The sequence below is a fragment of the Catharus ustulatus genome, chromosome 7, assembly GCF_009819885.2.
Source record: "Catharus ustulatus isolate bCatUst1 chromosome 7, bCatUst1.pri.v2, whole genome shotgun sequence".
NCBI classification, from domain to species: Eukaryota; Metazoa; Chordata; class Aves; order Passeriformes; family Turdidae; genus Catharus; species Catharus ustulatus.
In genome coordinates, this window is record NC_046227.1 from 35,360,128 (window position 1) to 35,377,446 (window position 17,319).

The window sequence follows — 17,319 nt, forward strand, 5'->3', positions numbered from 1 at the left end:
TATTGATGGTCATGGCTGAGATGCTGTAGAAGACGATGTTGAGAACTGCATATATTACCCTGCTAAAGTAAAGCTGACCCTTGCCAGCTCTATTGATCCTCCATTAAATTCACCCCTTAAAAATCAGAGGTGAAAAAACCACCTAGTTTCCTCACATCTAATTCATTTTGCTCTTATTTCCTTTTCCCTAATATATAGTTTAATGATTTTAAAAGGTACCAGGTAGCCAGATTATGGCCATTTTTCAAACTTATTGATTTATACTCAGGTGAAAATTTAGTCCAACTTCTCTTTGGGAGATTTGGGCTTCTGCGAAATGCAGGACCACTCCCAAAACGGAAAGGGCAGAGGAGCAGTCCAGAGCAAGCACTAACCTACCAGGAAAGGAAACAGTCCTTTTGGGAAATGACAAGATAAATATTAGATCAGGCAGCCTGTGACATTTGTAGTGTTTAAACTTGAAGGAAAAGAAAATTAATTTCTCCTGTTTTCACATGCTAGAGTGACTGACAACACCTTGACTTTATTCCTAGATTTACCATTTGCCTTATTTCTAACCAGGAATAAATAAGGAAAAAGAAACAAAAAGACAAAACTGCCACATGTTTTTAGCACTCACAAAAGGACAAAATCAAATCAAAATCCCTTAAAGGGATATTAAAATTAGTTGCAATGCTTAACTATTATTTAAATAAATACTCTTGGAGATCTTCCAGTGACAGGCAGTAAATATGAAAGAGCATTATTATTTTTACAGTATTTGAGTGCATTCATCTGCCACTGCCTTTCCTTTTAGCCAAGGAAATCTCAGAGGAGCTCAGCTGACCTAAGTGTTCTGAATTTTCCTCTTATGCTCTGTGGTTCTGTTCAGATCCATTATGTAATTGAAATGCTAGTTTTCATTTTTCAAACAAAACTGTACTTCTGAGATGCTGCTGATAGGAGATTACTTTATTATTTTTGTGGTAGTTTGAATTCTGGTCAATCTTTTGTGTCGTTTCTGTTCGGTGCCAGCAGCTTTGTACCTCAGCTGGCAGTGAGTTTTACATTCCAGGGTTATGGGAAGGGACTGTAGGAAAAACCTCATTTTCCTTTTGTACTGCAAAAGGAACAGCATTGCAACTGAGACAAAAAGAGCACACTTTAAAGACAAGTATCAGTTAATAGTGTAGCAGAAGATCCATTTTTTTTTTAGGCATGGACAAACCAAGCCCCTGGGAGCATGCAGTACTTTGCATAAGAGGGTAGTAAATAATTTGGCACTGATTTATTCTAGGCCAACTTAATACAATACTATTAATATAAAATATATTTTCACAGCATTCAACAAGATTTTCAGAGTAGTAGAAGCATACATGGTCTAAAAGCCATTTTAAAAAGAAGAATAAATTTATAAAAATAAGAATAAAATATAAAGAAACACTCTAAATAGATTCCTTTTAACTCAATGGGGAGTTGGATGAATAACAGCACCCCGACATTGCACCAGCAAAGGGTGTCAGAGGAAAGAAGGGTTATTGGGTTTTTTTAGCTCTCTTTGAAAAAGATGGATTTTATATCACACAGGCAAAGGTTTACAGCGATCCTACTGTTTGTAATTTCAAATATGCTCAAAGCAGAGTGCCATTAACTTCAAAAGCATTATTCTGTCCATGACACTGAAAAACCACATTAGGTACCCAGGCACCTCTCAGGGGCAGCAGGTTACCTGAGCAGAGCCCTTCTCACTCAGTTAATGGACCTTCCTAAGGGGTACAGCTGCTCTGTGTCCCTCTGGGCCTTTAAAAATCTTGTCCCTGAGATCACTCATTGTTGTTATGTTCTAAACTGTTTTCAAACTCCAGCCATCTTTCTTTGAATCAAAAACCCATATATACAGAAGAGGTCCGTGGAGAGAACAGTCTGTGAAATCTTGACCTTCTGATTTTATCTTCAAAGAAAGACTTGGATGATGGCAACAACTCCAAAATAAGCACTTGATTGATAATATCATGAAAGCCAAGTTTATGTTTTTTTAAAAACTTTGATGGAGCCACAAAACAATCCCCTTTGCCTCCTTTGACAGAATTTCATACAACACCTTGAAGAAATTCTGGTTTATCGTAATTGTATGCAAAGAGGAGGAAAAAACCATAAACACAATTGGGTGTGTGATTTTGAGTCTGTGATTAAACACGAAAATGTATCATCTGGAGTTTGTAAAATGCTGCCTTTCATACATCACTGCTCTTACTCTTTAGATGTCAATACTTTCAAACATTATTCACACAAAGCTTGACAGTGAAGCAAATGCAGGTCAGAGGAAGAAGCAAAAGGGTCTGTGTGGCCCTGGCAAATTCAAGGATGTTTCATGTCATTTGAGCCAGCCATGACCCCTTTCCCTGCACACTGTCCCATGGGTAAGAGGAGAATCAGCTTCCTTGGAAAAATGGTTTTGATCCGTTTACAAAACTCTTCCAAATGCATGAGGGTTTTAAAAAATGTTGTTGAGAAATCTCCTTTTCCCATCTAATTTGTTTTGCCTCAAGCCACTTTTGGTTTGGTAATGGGGTTTAACCACACCAGCCTCTAAACTCCATAGATGGGAGAAAAGCATTAGGAGGTTGAGATGCTTTTATTGTCAAGCATGCTGTAGATGAAGCAAATGCCTAAAGAATAAAACCCCACAATTCTCTCGCATACGATAAATCAGAGCTGTCTTATTTAGGCTAAAAGCTAAATGCAGGGGTGAAAGGAGAAAGCTGTGCAACTGGTTTTTTTCTGAGTTTGCTTTATTTTGCCTTAGAAACTGTGCCTTTCCAGCACAGACTGTGGCTGGCAGGGTGGACATCTGCACACAGCAGATACAGAAGCCTCCTGGATGTTCAGAGTGTGCAGCCACTCCTGGCATCACCCAGAAACCTTTTTGGAGCCATCCCATACTGAACAATATTTGAGATGACACAGTGCAAGCACTTGAAAAAAGGTAGCTTTCTTGAAAGGTTGCCTAAAAATGGTGAGAAAAATGTTTTTCTGTTCTCTCATGAAATGCATCCTTTCCATGGCAATTAACATAACCAGTCCTCTACTCATGGGGAACAGAGCTGGTCTGAGGGCACCAGCCTGTGATCATTTCTATTTCAGGAATTTGAAGAGGAGTGCCTATATGAACAACTTTACTGAATCTGTGAACTCTGAAGCTATGGGGGAAAGAAGTACTCAGTTTGCATCAGTGCAACCCTACAGTTCCCTTGAGCTACCCCTAATTTACACACAGGGAATTGGAGGAAGAAGCAGAATTCACTCTGTGGAAGTTTTAAGAATATGAGATTTGTTCTACCCCAGCACTAACACTCCAACCCACAAAACAGCACAGAGCAAATTCTGCACCCTCTGCTCCTGCTTTCCAGACTAAGACAGAGTCTGCATTTTTATTCAGGACCTGGGAATACAGTTAAATCAGAACTTTAATTTAGATCAATCCCACACAACACAATGACCCTAAAGCGATCTCTTATGCTGGTCACAAAGCGCTGACAGATTTTGTACCCAAATGTAACCCCCCTCTGTTAAATATGATCGTCACATTTCTATATGCAATTTTGGCATTCATATGCTAATAGGCAGATGTACACATGGTGTGTCTGTTTTGATGGTAAAACAACAAACATTCACATAATAGGAAAAAAATCCTGTATTCATACAAAGTGGCCTGCAGAAAAGATGTAATTCTTTCTAGCACTGAGCCACTCACACTTCTTCAGGAATGCTTTTAAAGGACTGGCATAATGATAATGAAATAAGAAATAAAAATATTTCTCATTCACTCCACAACAAGCCTGCAGATGTGGCAGCTTCTGATCTTCTTTCTAGTTATGACACATCACACAAATCTTCTTTCTTTAGCTGTTTTATTACAATTCTGAGTACAGTTGCCACACCACAGGATCCCATTTTCTCCCATTCCCCTCTGAATGCTGATGGCAAGGCTGTATTTTATAAACACTTCCCAATTATTTCCCTTGGGCTGGATGAGACACACACCAGTGAGCACTTAAAAGTTCAGTGTTTTCTCCAAGATCTGCAGCAAGCGGCTAGATGAAAGCTCTCTCTGCAGGGCACAGGGTATTTGAAACATAGATTTCCTCAGCTCCCTGCAGGATCTCACAAATACATCTGGCCAAGGAGCTCAGCTCTCCACAGACTGACAAGGTTTACATGTACCTGCAAGGTCCCCCAAGTGCCCCAGCTCTGGTGGGAGATCACATAAGGAAGAAATCCTCAACCACCTAAATTATAACCCCAGAGCATTTGTGTGCCTAAAGGCTCTGTATCCCTGGAATATTTTAATTAACATCATCATCTGGTGCAATGACAGTAACATCATAGTCATTTTGATCTGAGTGACCCTGTGTGTTCACACCAGAAAGGAAAGCATACCCCACACAGGTATTTCAGCTGTGCCACACCAGCTGAGCTTGGCAGGCCTAAAAGCAAATCTGCATCTGGAAAAACACTGCATATCAGAGGAAAAATGAAAAGCTGACACCAGCCTCAATTTGCACCACTAATTCACATTCTGGCTTTGCACTGCAAGGTGATTTGAGGAGCCAAAATTAAGTATTTTAGTAAGTCATATTGTGAAAGTTAAATTGGTGAAATCCACTACTTTGTTTCTCAACTCAAGTACTCCAAGAGCAGCCACACCACAGAGCTCGGTGTTCTTGATGCTCCATTCAGACATCTCTGATTAACTCTAGTAAGTGCTGAAACCCATAGATCAGTATACAAAAATGTCTGGGAATGAAAGGAAATGCTTACAAACACCTAGTCCTGTACTCCCACTGTCCTGAAAGGTAACATATATCTTGCAACAATAAATGATCTGCAACAAAATAAACTGGTTTTGTTTTTGTTTTTTTTTTTAATAAGACAAATCTTTGAAAAATGCCATCAGATTGTAATGTGCTTCCTCATCTCCAGAAAAGCCATATGCCAGATGAAAAAGAGTGTCTAAATGTGGACATCTCTGTTAGAGCACCTGAGTTTACTACAACAAAGAGATCAATGGTGTTACTAAATCCCATTCTGGGACTCATTTTTTGGGCTTTCAAATTATCCTGGAGCATTCAGTAGCCAGAGTTCAGAGCTCGCCTTTGATTCTTGCGGAAATGAGCAGCGATTGTACATTCAGAACAAGTACAGCATATGCACAAATTTGTCTTCATTATCAGTCTCTTTTCAATGACTCCAACAGTTGAAACATGCCAGATTTTGGGCTTATTTATGATACTCATGAGAGTGCAGATATGCAACTAAATATTCACATCTGCATCACTGAGACATCTCTAACTGCATTTCTTCAATTGTAAAATGGGAACAATAATGCTTAGCAGTCCACATTGCTCATTTAATGAAATAATTAACCAGAGACAATTTATGTTCCAATTTAGATACTCCTTATAACTACAGCAGAAACAAGAGACATAAGTCATGGCATGGTGTCTCCGAGGCGATTAAGTGCACTGGCACCTGCTGAGGCACAGTGCCACAACAGAGGGGCCACTGCTCAGGTTGTGACTTTGAATCTAAGAAGAAAAAAGGAAAAAAGAAAAAAAAAATAGCAAGGCCACTTGAGTTAGCACAGAAGCTTTTTCATCTTTGTGAACATTTCAATGTGTTAAATCAGCAGAGGCTGAAATTATTGACTGGTTGACCTTTATGCAGATTAGAAAGTTTCATGCAGACTCAACTCATTAGGCTACAAAGCTCAGCTAGAACAAGTTATTGGACACTGGAATGTTTCACATTAATCAAGAAGTTATCTGTAATCAATTATTTCTAAAAGTCTTTCAGGAGTTACACACCTCTACAGAGTTGTGGCTACCCCATCACTGGAAGTGTCCAAGGCCATGCTGGAAGGGGTTTGGACCAACCTGTGAGAGTGGAAAGTGTCCCCATCCATAGCGGGGGTTGGAACTAAAGTATCTTCAAGGTCCCTTCCAACCCAAACCATTCTTAAGTTCTATGAAATATAGCTTTTGTCTTTAAAGACTTTGGTTTGTTGGTTTTAATGTTCAGTTTGGCAATGAGGAGAGTCAGCAGTAGGAGAGGGTGCAGAGCCTTTGAGGTACCACACAAGGAGCATTAGAGAACATTGACTCTCATGGCAACTTATGGAAACACAACATTTACTGGATAAAGGTCACTGCTCAATGTCACCTCAGCTTTGACTTCAAAATCTCTGGGGCACACATTAAAGGACATGTCCATGCACATTTTCTTTATCCTAATCATCAGCAAAGCACTTTGCTGAGGCTAACCTGGAACTCATCACCTAACAATTTCTGCTTCTGATTCTTTGTGAGCCATTTACAGCTATGAACATTAACATAGGAGTTTAGGGACATTTCAGGAGCCATTAGCAAAACACTCTTATTAGGATCCTCAAATACTAGGGTTGAAAAATGGCCTTTTTCAATTGTAAGGTCAGAACAAACACGCAATCAAATTGCTAAATCTGTCATGCACAGGAGGTACACATCTGTGTTCCTATGGAAACCACTTTGGTTATGCTTTGGGTTGATATTTATTCATTTCCCTGTTGTTTTACCAGATCTCAAAACTCACCTGTTCATCCAAAATTTTCAACTTAAGAAGCTAATCTCAGTTCTGGGAACAATTTCCTTGAAGCAGACAATAAAAAAAATGGCATTTCATTCATGAATATGGAATGCACAGTGGTTTGGTTGGGATTAGTGTTTGTCTAAATCTGAGAAAAAACTGAATACCTAAAGTTGGCATTTATAAAATTTTGCCTGAGTCAGTCTTGTTCTCACACTTCTCATCTGTGCCTTCAAAAAAGATGCTGTGCTACTTCAACCATTAATTTACACTTTACTTCTCTTATTTTTACTGCAAGCTGACTGGTCAGCCAGGATTTTTCCCCCTGATGTTCCCATCTTGTCTGATTTTCCTTGCTACATTTACAGAAAAGTCTGTAGACATGTTATGCTTCACAAAGCTTTTTCATACTTTCAGGAATTCATATCACTGTAGCTTGAGTAAACTGAACAAATAGCAAAATCCAGGAACTGACCCAAAGGTGCTGTCAAAAACATAAAAACTGAAGTTCTTTATTCTTCTAGATGAGTACACCAAATTAATGAGTGGCATTCTTCTGAATTTCCATACTGCCCAAAAGAAAACAAAACCTGTTTGTAAGAGATTACAGGTCCATATGAGGAAACAGTCATTTCAATGGGTGCAGTAAACCCATTACTCATTAAACAGCACAATTTTACACCATTATTTTTGATTGGAGAAGTACTTCTGATATTAGGATTACCAAGAAGTGTTCATTAAATATTTTATTCTTTTTCAATGACTACTATAGTAATAGCTTAGATAAGAATGTCTAAACAAGGAAAGAAACACTGAAAGAGATAAATTCTGTAATTAGACATCAATTATGAGATGAGTTTCCAACTTTTTAACTTAAAAGTAAGAAAGCAAGAAATCAAAACAAGGTTGCTGGTATTCCAGACTATAAATACAATACACTACATGCAGACTCTTCCAGAAGAACATAAAGTTGATATTTCTTAACCTCCACAGGCTTTCAGAGAAACTTATTAAAATTTGCCCCTCTCATTACCATTCTTGTTCTGTAAGGAATCATATAATTTACAGACATTTTCCTACATTCCTGTCCAATCCCAGAGAAGCATTTCCTTCTCTAAAACATTGTGGTTCTCAAGCAGCCCCTATAACTAAGCAGGATTGCCACCCATCATCTTATGGGTATCTTATTTGTTGACCCTGCAGAGTACTTTTTAGGAACTGTTTGCTTTTGTTCTCCAATTCCTCTTTTTAATTTCCCCCCCACATTAACCCTCAAGTTATTTACTGCCTCTGGTCCAATGAGAAAGTTGGAGACGCCCTTTAATTCTTGCTGTCCAAGTGCAACAGGATAAACATTGCTATACAGCCTTCAACACAGATCCAAGTACAACATGTACTCTGTGTCACACTCGGAGTATTGACAAGTGAAACTCAAGGCTCCCTGTGCCTGAGGGTCAACACCACTTCTCACAAGCCCGGTTGAAACTACATTGTTGAAGTTAAACTTTCCTGCCAATATTTTTATTCTTTTCCAGCTGTTTTTATGTTGGCAAGGCTCAATGGTTTTTGTAAAATTTCCTGCAAGGATCAACGTCACTGTGCAAAGAAAAAACGTCTTTTTCCACCTTATCAAGCCACTCATCATATCCGCCTTAACCAGCTTTGCTATCCAAAAGTTGGGTTACAGTGAAAGCCCACTCCTGAGGCTGACATTACATGCCATCACTGTATCAGCAGCTACCCTGTGTGTCTTTTAGCAATAACTGCACTGGTTAGAATCACTTTCACAGGCAAAACAGCTTTTCTAAAGAAAAGCCTTTTGTATTCTGAAAATTCCCTTTGCAAATTTACATTGTGGCTCCTTTTTGAACTTTTGATATTTTGTACTATGCAACAATAATGGCTTGCTCAGACACCATAGCCTTCACAAATCTTTTTCAAATAGACCATGATTTAGGCTAGCTGTATATATGTGTATATCTGGCCTCAATTCTGGGACTGTCTCTTCAAGGAGCCCATTATTTTGGTGCAATTTTAGGCAAGTTTTAAAGATTTATTTCACAGCTCTTCCATTTTGCAGTGGGTGACTAATGCACCTTTTATTTTCTAAATAGATAAAGGGAATGTGATTCAAAATTGTCCAAGACTATAATACTACTTGGACCTTCCTGTTTTCCCAAACAGTTGGGACAGATCTTCAAAGGTCCTGGTCCAAATCTCTTGCTCAAAGCAGAATTAAATTCCGAGTTAAATCTGTTTGCCCTGGAGAAGGAAAGACTTACTGCTAGACATTGCTAAGGATGGAAATATCCCAGCTCCTCTGGGCACCACCAAATATTTTCTCATGGTGAAATCTTTTATTTTCTAGTTGGAATTTCCCTTGCTGCAAGTCATGACCACTTCTGAATGTCACCGAAACCAAAGAAAAATCTCCTCCCAAACACAGGGGTAAACACTATTCCTCTCTATCCAGCTCCTCACTGCCCAGGGGCAGCACTCAAACCACTGAACTTCATATTTCATTTAAACATACACATTGCATATTGGGAGACTGATTAACATTTTATTCCCTTTTGTTGGTGTATTGGGGGTTTTGTTTGTTTTTTATGAGACCAGGCTTGGGATACCAACCACCATGGTGATAATCCTTTGAGACAAATCATCTCCACTCTTCTATCTTTGAGGCAGAGTGGGAAAGCCCTTAGTTCAATTATTTTTTTAATGAGATTTTTAATTATTACAGTGATGATTCAGAACTTTTAAGATAATTGGAGGAGTGTTGACAAGCAGTGGTAGAGTGACTGTTATTACTGCCAACATAAAGTAAGAACAGACTCTGCAAGATTTCTAGGCCACAGTGCCAGCAGTTGGTTTCACAACACATTGGAATTTTGCTGTCAAACACCACAACATCATCTGACACTGCAGGTACCTTTTGAGACAGGACAACAGACACACAGCCCAAGCCTGCTGGTCCAGAAATAGTAAGAATCTAGACCAAGATTTTTAAAACCAGAACCCAACCACCCCACCCCACAAAACCAAATAATGCACAGCCCTTGTCTGACTTTGCAGGAAGTACGGAGAAGTTTGCAATATTGATGATTAATCTAAATACTTATTCTGGTACCTATGCATGAATTTATATACTAAACCTTGGAGTAGATTTGCAAAAATTCATGTTCCAGTTCAAGTGATCCAGGTTAATTGCTGGAAGTCAGCTGGTTTGGAATGTAAAGACAGAGAAGACAGAGAACTGTGATGTCTTGGGGGAGAGGGAAGAAGAAAAAGGTTGAAATGTAAAACTTCATAAGCTGTACTGTAGAACAGCAGAGGGATAACTTTGTGAATAGCATGAAAGATAACAATGGCTCTGAAATCCCTTTGACAGGAAAACAGAAGCACAAACAACATTAAAAATATGTGTTGATATGCTCGAAGCAACATAACAACTTTCCAGAGTAACATACATATGGATATGTGCTTCCTAAGGATTTAAAATTAACTACTTGATAGATTGAGGGGAATAACTATCTGTCATAAAGAGATTTTTTAAACAATGCACATATGCACTGTAATAATTTAATTGTACATCTCTGTATTTTAGAAACACATCTGACCTTCTGCACAGTAAGAATTTATTGATTTTCAATAATTCTTAATGCTCAGCAGGATCCTTGATTCTCAGAGCAAGCCAACAGCAAGTGTTTGTAAATCTGTCTCTTAAACTGTAACTACCTTAACAAAAGGTGTCTCAGCTCTTTTTTAGAGAATTTATCTTTTGAAAATTCAGCAAAGTTACGTGTGCATCTGTCAATGCTGTGTTCCATTCTTGTGATTACAGTTTTATGAAAATAGCAGCCAGCCAGGCACCCAATTTCTTCCCTAAGTATGGAGGCAGAGTGGAGTTGTGTGTAACAGAGGGGCTGGAATGTGTGCAGCTGGCAGTTGGCAGTGGCATGGCTCACAGTGTCTCTGGGTGAGGACTAACCTCAGGTACAGGATCAGAGGGAACCAGCCAGGAATTATGCCCTCCTTGATTTGCTGCCTGTCAGCACAGAGGCCTCATGAGCGAAGGGGTGATTGGTGGCCATTGTGGCCACAGCAATCATGAAAGAATTGAGTTTAGAACCTGGTGACAGGAGGGAAAACACAAATGAAACTTGGGCATGAGGAGAGCAGATTTCAGGCTGCTCAGGGACTGAGTAAAGGCCCCTAAGAAAACACTTCTGCTGGGGGGTCCATCAGTGTTAGCTGCTTTCTAGCAACACCTCCCAACAGCACAGGTAATTCCAGTCAGATGACAAGAAGACAAAGCAGGATTTAAATCCTCCAGATGTCTTGGCTGATCAGGGATGACTTTCTGGAGTTAAGGCAAAATAAGGAAGGGTAGAGCCAGTGGAAGCAAGATCAGGTCATTTGGGAGGAATACAGAGATGCTGCTCACCACCATAGGGAGAAAATTGATGTGGCCAGAGCTCAATTATAGTTGAAGTTGGCCAGAACTGTGTGGAACAATGAGATTATTTAAATACATTGATAGCAAAAGGCAGTGTAGAAATAACATTGACTATGGGAATGGTAAACTCCCAGTCAGCCATGAACTTGTGCAGGATCTGCTGTTCCAGCTGGTGCCCTGAAAGTCTATGGGGCCTGAAGGGATTGAGCTGAGAACACAAAGAGCTGGCTGATCACCACAATACCTCTCTCAGTGATTTTTGAACAGTCCTGGGAATCTGAAGAGGTCCCAGTTGAGCTGTCAAACACTGTCCCAGTTTTCAAGAAGGATGATCCTGGAAGCTACAGGCCCTTCAGTCTCACTTCTGTGCCTAGTAGAGGAGCCCTACAGAGAGGTCTGGATAAATCAGAGGGCTGGCAAACAGCAGCTCTACAAAGATAACAAAGACGCCTCGATTCCTGGGGGCAGTTATGGGCACCACAAACATAATAAACAAATTAAACCATTAGAGAGTGTCCATAGGAGGGTTACAGAGATGGTCATGGCTCCAAGGCTGCCAGAACTCAAGAAGCATTTGGACAATGCTCACAGGCACGTGCTGTGATTTTTGGAGCTGTCCCATGATAGACCAAGAAGAGGTGGACTTTGACGATGCTTAGGGTCCCTTCCAACAAAGGGTATTCTACGATTCTAGTCTACAACTCTAAATTATTTTCCTCATATAATTTTAGGGTCAAGAAGTGGCTTAAACACAAAAGTTATTCATAATGAAGCAGTGAGGGAGTCAATAAATTAAATAAAATCAGCCCCACACAAGAGTTTATTGAATTCTCAGACTGGGCATCCCATTGCCATGCACACAGCAAAGGAAAAATGACATCTCAAAAGGTTCTTCTTTTTGTTCTTGACAGAAATGATGGGGCTACAGGAGATGTGTATCAGCAGGATCAGTTCTTGCCTTCAACTTCAAGGGTTTAGGATTGCTGGGAAAAGGTTTCTTAAAGATCAAGATGTCAAAATACTCCCTTTGCTTTTCTTATTTTGCTTATACTGTTCCTTTGATTGCTTCTGTCAATCTATTGTTTGTCCTCCCCTTGGTTTGATTCACCTCCCATCATGAATCCCCTTGTATTTCAGTCTTCTAAAGAGAGCATTTTACACCAGAGGGAGCATCTCCTCAGAAAAATTTTGTTAGATTTATAGCCTGCCTATTTTGATTTTTGAATAACACTCAGATCTTGCTTTACACATTCTCTTTGAACAGTTACATTGTTCTGTTCATTTTATTTCTTATTTTCATTTTAATCTCCAGGTATTTAAAGGTACCCAGAAGTCTTTTTTCTGCATCTGTAATCACACATTCAGAGTGGTGAGCAAACATTCCATGGTGAACATCACAGTTCTTTTTCCCAACCAAAATGAAAAGAAATGTCAGGACTGGGTTGAAAGCCAAAGGACAGGTACATGCTTTAACATATAATTTCCCAGTGGACCACAGCACACGCTGCTGTCTCACCAGTAAACACATCCTGGCAGACACTTTTCCTTCATTAGTAAAATAACATATTTTTCCACCAATTAAGAATATTGCTATGCACTTCTTTTTAAAATATTTTATCTACTGGACTACTACATGAATATTTTGGCACTGAAAAAACATAATTCTCAAAAAATTGTAACAACACTACTGATTTATTTTTCCTCTTTCTTGCCTTAACAGCAGCATAAATTATTCTTCAGCAAATAACATCAATTAGCAGCAGAAGTAAGATGTGCTTCTATAAAAGGACATTATCTCCCCTTGGCTAATATGACCTTTTTAAAACCAAGGTAAAACTTTTAATTAAAATCTGAGTTGCTCCTAGGACTTCTTAGAACTAGGAATTTTTCATTTAATTGAGGTAATTATGAAGTACCAAACATGCCAGATTGAAAAGTAGTTTATACATATTGCATATTGATTCATATAGGCTACATAAATTTGTATAACAAGCAGATTGATGTAAACATATTTTATTTAAAAAGTGAGACATTAAATCTATGTCCATTTGCTTTGCTGCATATTGCTTTATGAATAAAATATGTTGTTGCATGGCTGTTTTATTTGCTTGCATATAAGACAGGGGTTCATTTATGACAAATTGATTAATGCATATAATAAGTTGACTTGCAGTTGCAGAATATTAAATGTGGCAGGATTGCTCTTGGTTTTGTAAGTCATTAATTTTTTGATAGCCATACTAGTAGGATTTAAAACACATAAAAGTCTATTTGCCTTTCTTTAACTGCAAGTAGCAACCATTAGAGTTGACAGGACTTCTGTATGTAACTAGAGTCTGAAAAAATATTCTTAGACTAATATGAATTAAAGGGAGAATAAATAGAGTTGGAATCTTGCATGAGATTTTGGGGCAATTTAATCAGCAAAATGGAAAAAATATTCAAGTTCATAACAGAAATATACATGTTAAAGAGGTAAGTGTTGCACATCTTATCCAGGTATTCCACCGTAATATCAGGGACAAATGCTGTGGTTGGCCTAAAAATGCAGGTGTTAAGCAGACTTTAATATCATGTCATTCTCCTCAAGCTCAGGGCACAGATTGATCAGGGGGAAGGGTATTTGGAAGGAGGAAGGAACAAGAGGGAGGTTTCTCCTCCCTCCCCAACGTGGTCAAACAGCAGAGAGCACAGCAGTTTACAGCCACCTCACAGCTACAGCTGATTACAGAAATATTGGCTTTATAAGCCATTTACACCACAGCCTGCTTGCTCCATCTGTGGTAGACCTGTTCATGTCCAGTGTAGCAAACAACACCACAAAGAACACAAATAATATATTTAATTCATGAACCCAAGAGCAGAGTGCCAGGGATGGGGCTCTGCCCAGCCAGTGAGGCAATTTCAGGGCTGGCAATGGAGCCGAGGTCCATCAGAGCTCCATCTGCTGACACGGACAGCAAGCTCAGCCAAAGCTCATCCAGAATTATCACATCCATAATTTCCACAGATCTTTCAATTCTGTCAAAACTCTGAGCTAGTGACTAGTCCCAAAGAAGGGAGAAAGACCAAGTTGTTCAATGGGAGATGATCAGAGCAGAATTAAGAGGAAGGGAGAGGAAATGGGGAAGAGGTACTCCCCAAAAAACAAGTGAACATTTCCTCTTTGACAGCTTTTTCCATGGGTTTCAACATGGGAAAAAAGATTTATTTATGTATGTCATTTATATATATTTTAGTAAAGTGAACACAATATTACAAAGAAGATTTACAATTATACATATTAAAAATATGATGACTAGAGAGGACTCTTTCAAGTGTCAGAACATTTCATGTCAGAACTAATGGCAGGTTTGAAAATACCGCACCTGACCAATTAATGCCCACTTAATCTTTTCAAATGTTACATTTACTTTTAAATAAAAATGTATTTGCTGGAACACAAGAGCTCTACTGACTCCAGTGCACTCCTAATCAGAACAAATGTATCTACCCCGAAGCCCAAATATTTCAGCCAAAAAATCAATGCATTTTAACACAAGCCAATAAAATTACGTCCGAGACAAACTATTCTTATTATAACCAATACATTTCCCTTGGAATATATGTAACACTTCTGAAACCAATCTGGAGTCATTGAAACTATCTTAAAACTGGTTAAAATGCTAAAGAGGGGGGAAATACACACACAGAAATCTACTAGTGCTCCAAACCTTACTATGTTTCCAAAAACTTCGAATATTTCTATTTTCTTTATCATTAACATCATTCGTCTTGAACCATTTAATGTGCTGTAAACAACTCCATGTCACTGCCCAAATGATATTTTAGATTGTAGCAATCTCATTTTAATCAGCCAACACACATTCTTAATAATATGGAAAGCAGGATGGTACAGAGGGGTCATACTACTTTTTGTGTTGTTTTTCTAATTTCTCTTTTCATTTACCTGTGAATTTTAGAACTTCATTTAAAACAGTCCCCCAATTCTTATCTCTATTGCCTGGATGCCGTGCTGTGGGATTTCCTGTGATGGGGCAAGGAAAACACCGAGCCCAGTGGGAAACAACACCTTGACAAGCAGAGCGGGCAGATGATTTTGGTACTTCCCTCTCACATCCAACAGTGCTGACTAAAACCAGCCTGAAGTCTATTTACACGGCCTGGCCACTTTGTGTCTGATTTGTATTTTAAACTATGCTGGAGAACACAAGGTGCCACTTTTGCATCATAGAGAACATGAGAAATATTTTATTTTTCTTTCAGAGGGCTTTTTGAAAAACCTGACCTTTATATTTTTTGTGTTTTCTCCTCATAAATCACCCAAGATACAAAAACTTGACTACTAACATCAGCTATAACATCAGATCTAGCTCTGGAGTGGCTGATTAGATCATCCTGGTCTGAATTAAACTTCCTGAAACAATGTGTACTCCCTCTAGTGTTCACAAAAATCCATTCCAAATGGTGTCTAAAATGCATGAAACCAGTTTTAAAATAAATGCAGATGAAAATTAATACATCTTGAGAATTAATAGTCACTGAATTAAATCTCACCATTCACTTTTCAAACAGGAGCTGGGAACTGATGAAGAGTTAAGGCTGAGTACAGATCTCATGTGGAAAAGACATGTATAACTGGGAAGAGAGGAGTGCTTCACTGTTAGGCCATGAAAAGAATCTGCTAAATTTCTCTTTGGTCACAAATCAGTGCGTTTACCCTGATACACCAGTCAAGTAATTTGCCTCTGAGAAAACCACTAACACTATAAATTCACAATTAGATTAAAATCAATTATTTAAATCAAAGTTTTCTGCTTGTTGGTTTAAATCAGAGTTAAATCACTTTGATTTATGTCAATTCACCTTATTGAACCCTTTAATCTTTCAGTCGATGACAAAGCTGCCATTGACTTGGAGTGGATGGTTCAGGAGGATTCCCTAAGGCTGCACAAACCAAACTCCTGCCTGCTCTGCCAGAATCATGTTCGGACAATTATCAGCCCCATCTGATAAATTAGCTTTATAGACTGATACAGACAATGTCAAGAATTACAGCACCTCGTGCTGTAACGCTCAAGTAACGCGCAGGCAGAATCTTTGCCCGTGTCAGCCCCTGCATGTTTATCTTTTCACAAGCCCTGTTTCAAAGCTAACTTGTTTTTTTTCTTGGCATGAAAACTCGGATCCAGCTCCATGTACATCACTCTGGTTGAAGCAGTGCAGAACTCTGTTCCCATCAGATCAGGCCCCATCTGTCCACTCATGGAATACTGGCAGGTTGGGGTCTAAAAGTTTCCTGCATTTGATTTGTTTATTTCTGGGATGTAATTAAAAATGCAGTACTTTTAATAAAATTTGGATAATGTTGTACTGCCATTGCAGTGGAACAGAAAGATCCATTATTCACAACTCTCTCTGAATTCATGGCTGGATTTTGCCAACATATTAATTTGCACTATTTTTTTTCTGAGGAAAAAGAAAAGATCTTTGGAAGAGAATCAAAGTAGTGAGCATACACAACAAGCACACATGCAAATCCAAATCTGAAAATGTTTTCAGCTAAAAATAGCCCTGCAAATAAAAACAGAAAGGCAATTTGAACAATCAAATTAAATAATCCAATTAAAACAAACTAATTCATATATTCCCATGGGTGTCTTGATGAGTTCTTAATGGAGGCCCAAGCTAACTGAAATAGTACTATTAATTTAACAAAACAAAATTATTCTTGCCCCCCTCCCCCCCTTCCCTAACCTGTCTGTTTTGCTAGAAATCCCATCTTTTTATATTTTAACTATTCCATTTTAAACAGCCATTTCTGAGCATCCAAAGGGGTTTTGTGAGCAGATACATCTTTCTGGGAACTGCATGTAGTTCTGATTAACACTGATAAAATAAAATCAGAATCTACCACCCATAATGAGGCAATTATCTTGCAAGCTAAAAAAAAAATGAAAAATCCAACTAAATTATTTCATTCTCACTAATACTGACCAGTTGTTTTTCCCAGCACTTCTGTCTCAGAAAACATGCACAAGTGATCATGTAATTTGCACCCAGAAACATGTACAAATGCTACTGTATAGATATATATTTGGAATCTAATTTCACACTTTATGGATAGACATTTAAGAAAAATGGAACTCTATTTTCATAAATGTATATATAATTTTTGTTTATATTTTCCTTACCTCTTCTGGGTACCATCAACAAAAACAGCATTACCATATGGCCAAGGTGGTCAAGAAATCAGC

General features: G+C 38.6%; 1 protein-coding gene across 1 annotated transcript in view; it reads right to left on the reverse strand.

Moving 5' to 3' along the window:
- The window catches only part of LOC116998804 (low-density lipoprotein receptor-related protein 1B-like), a 535,307-nt gene that overhangs the window by 496,459 nt on the left and 21,529 nt on the right, over nt 1–17,319 (reverse strand). The gene's annotated exons all lie outside the window — the stretch shown is intronic.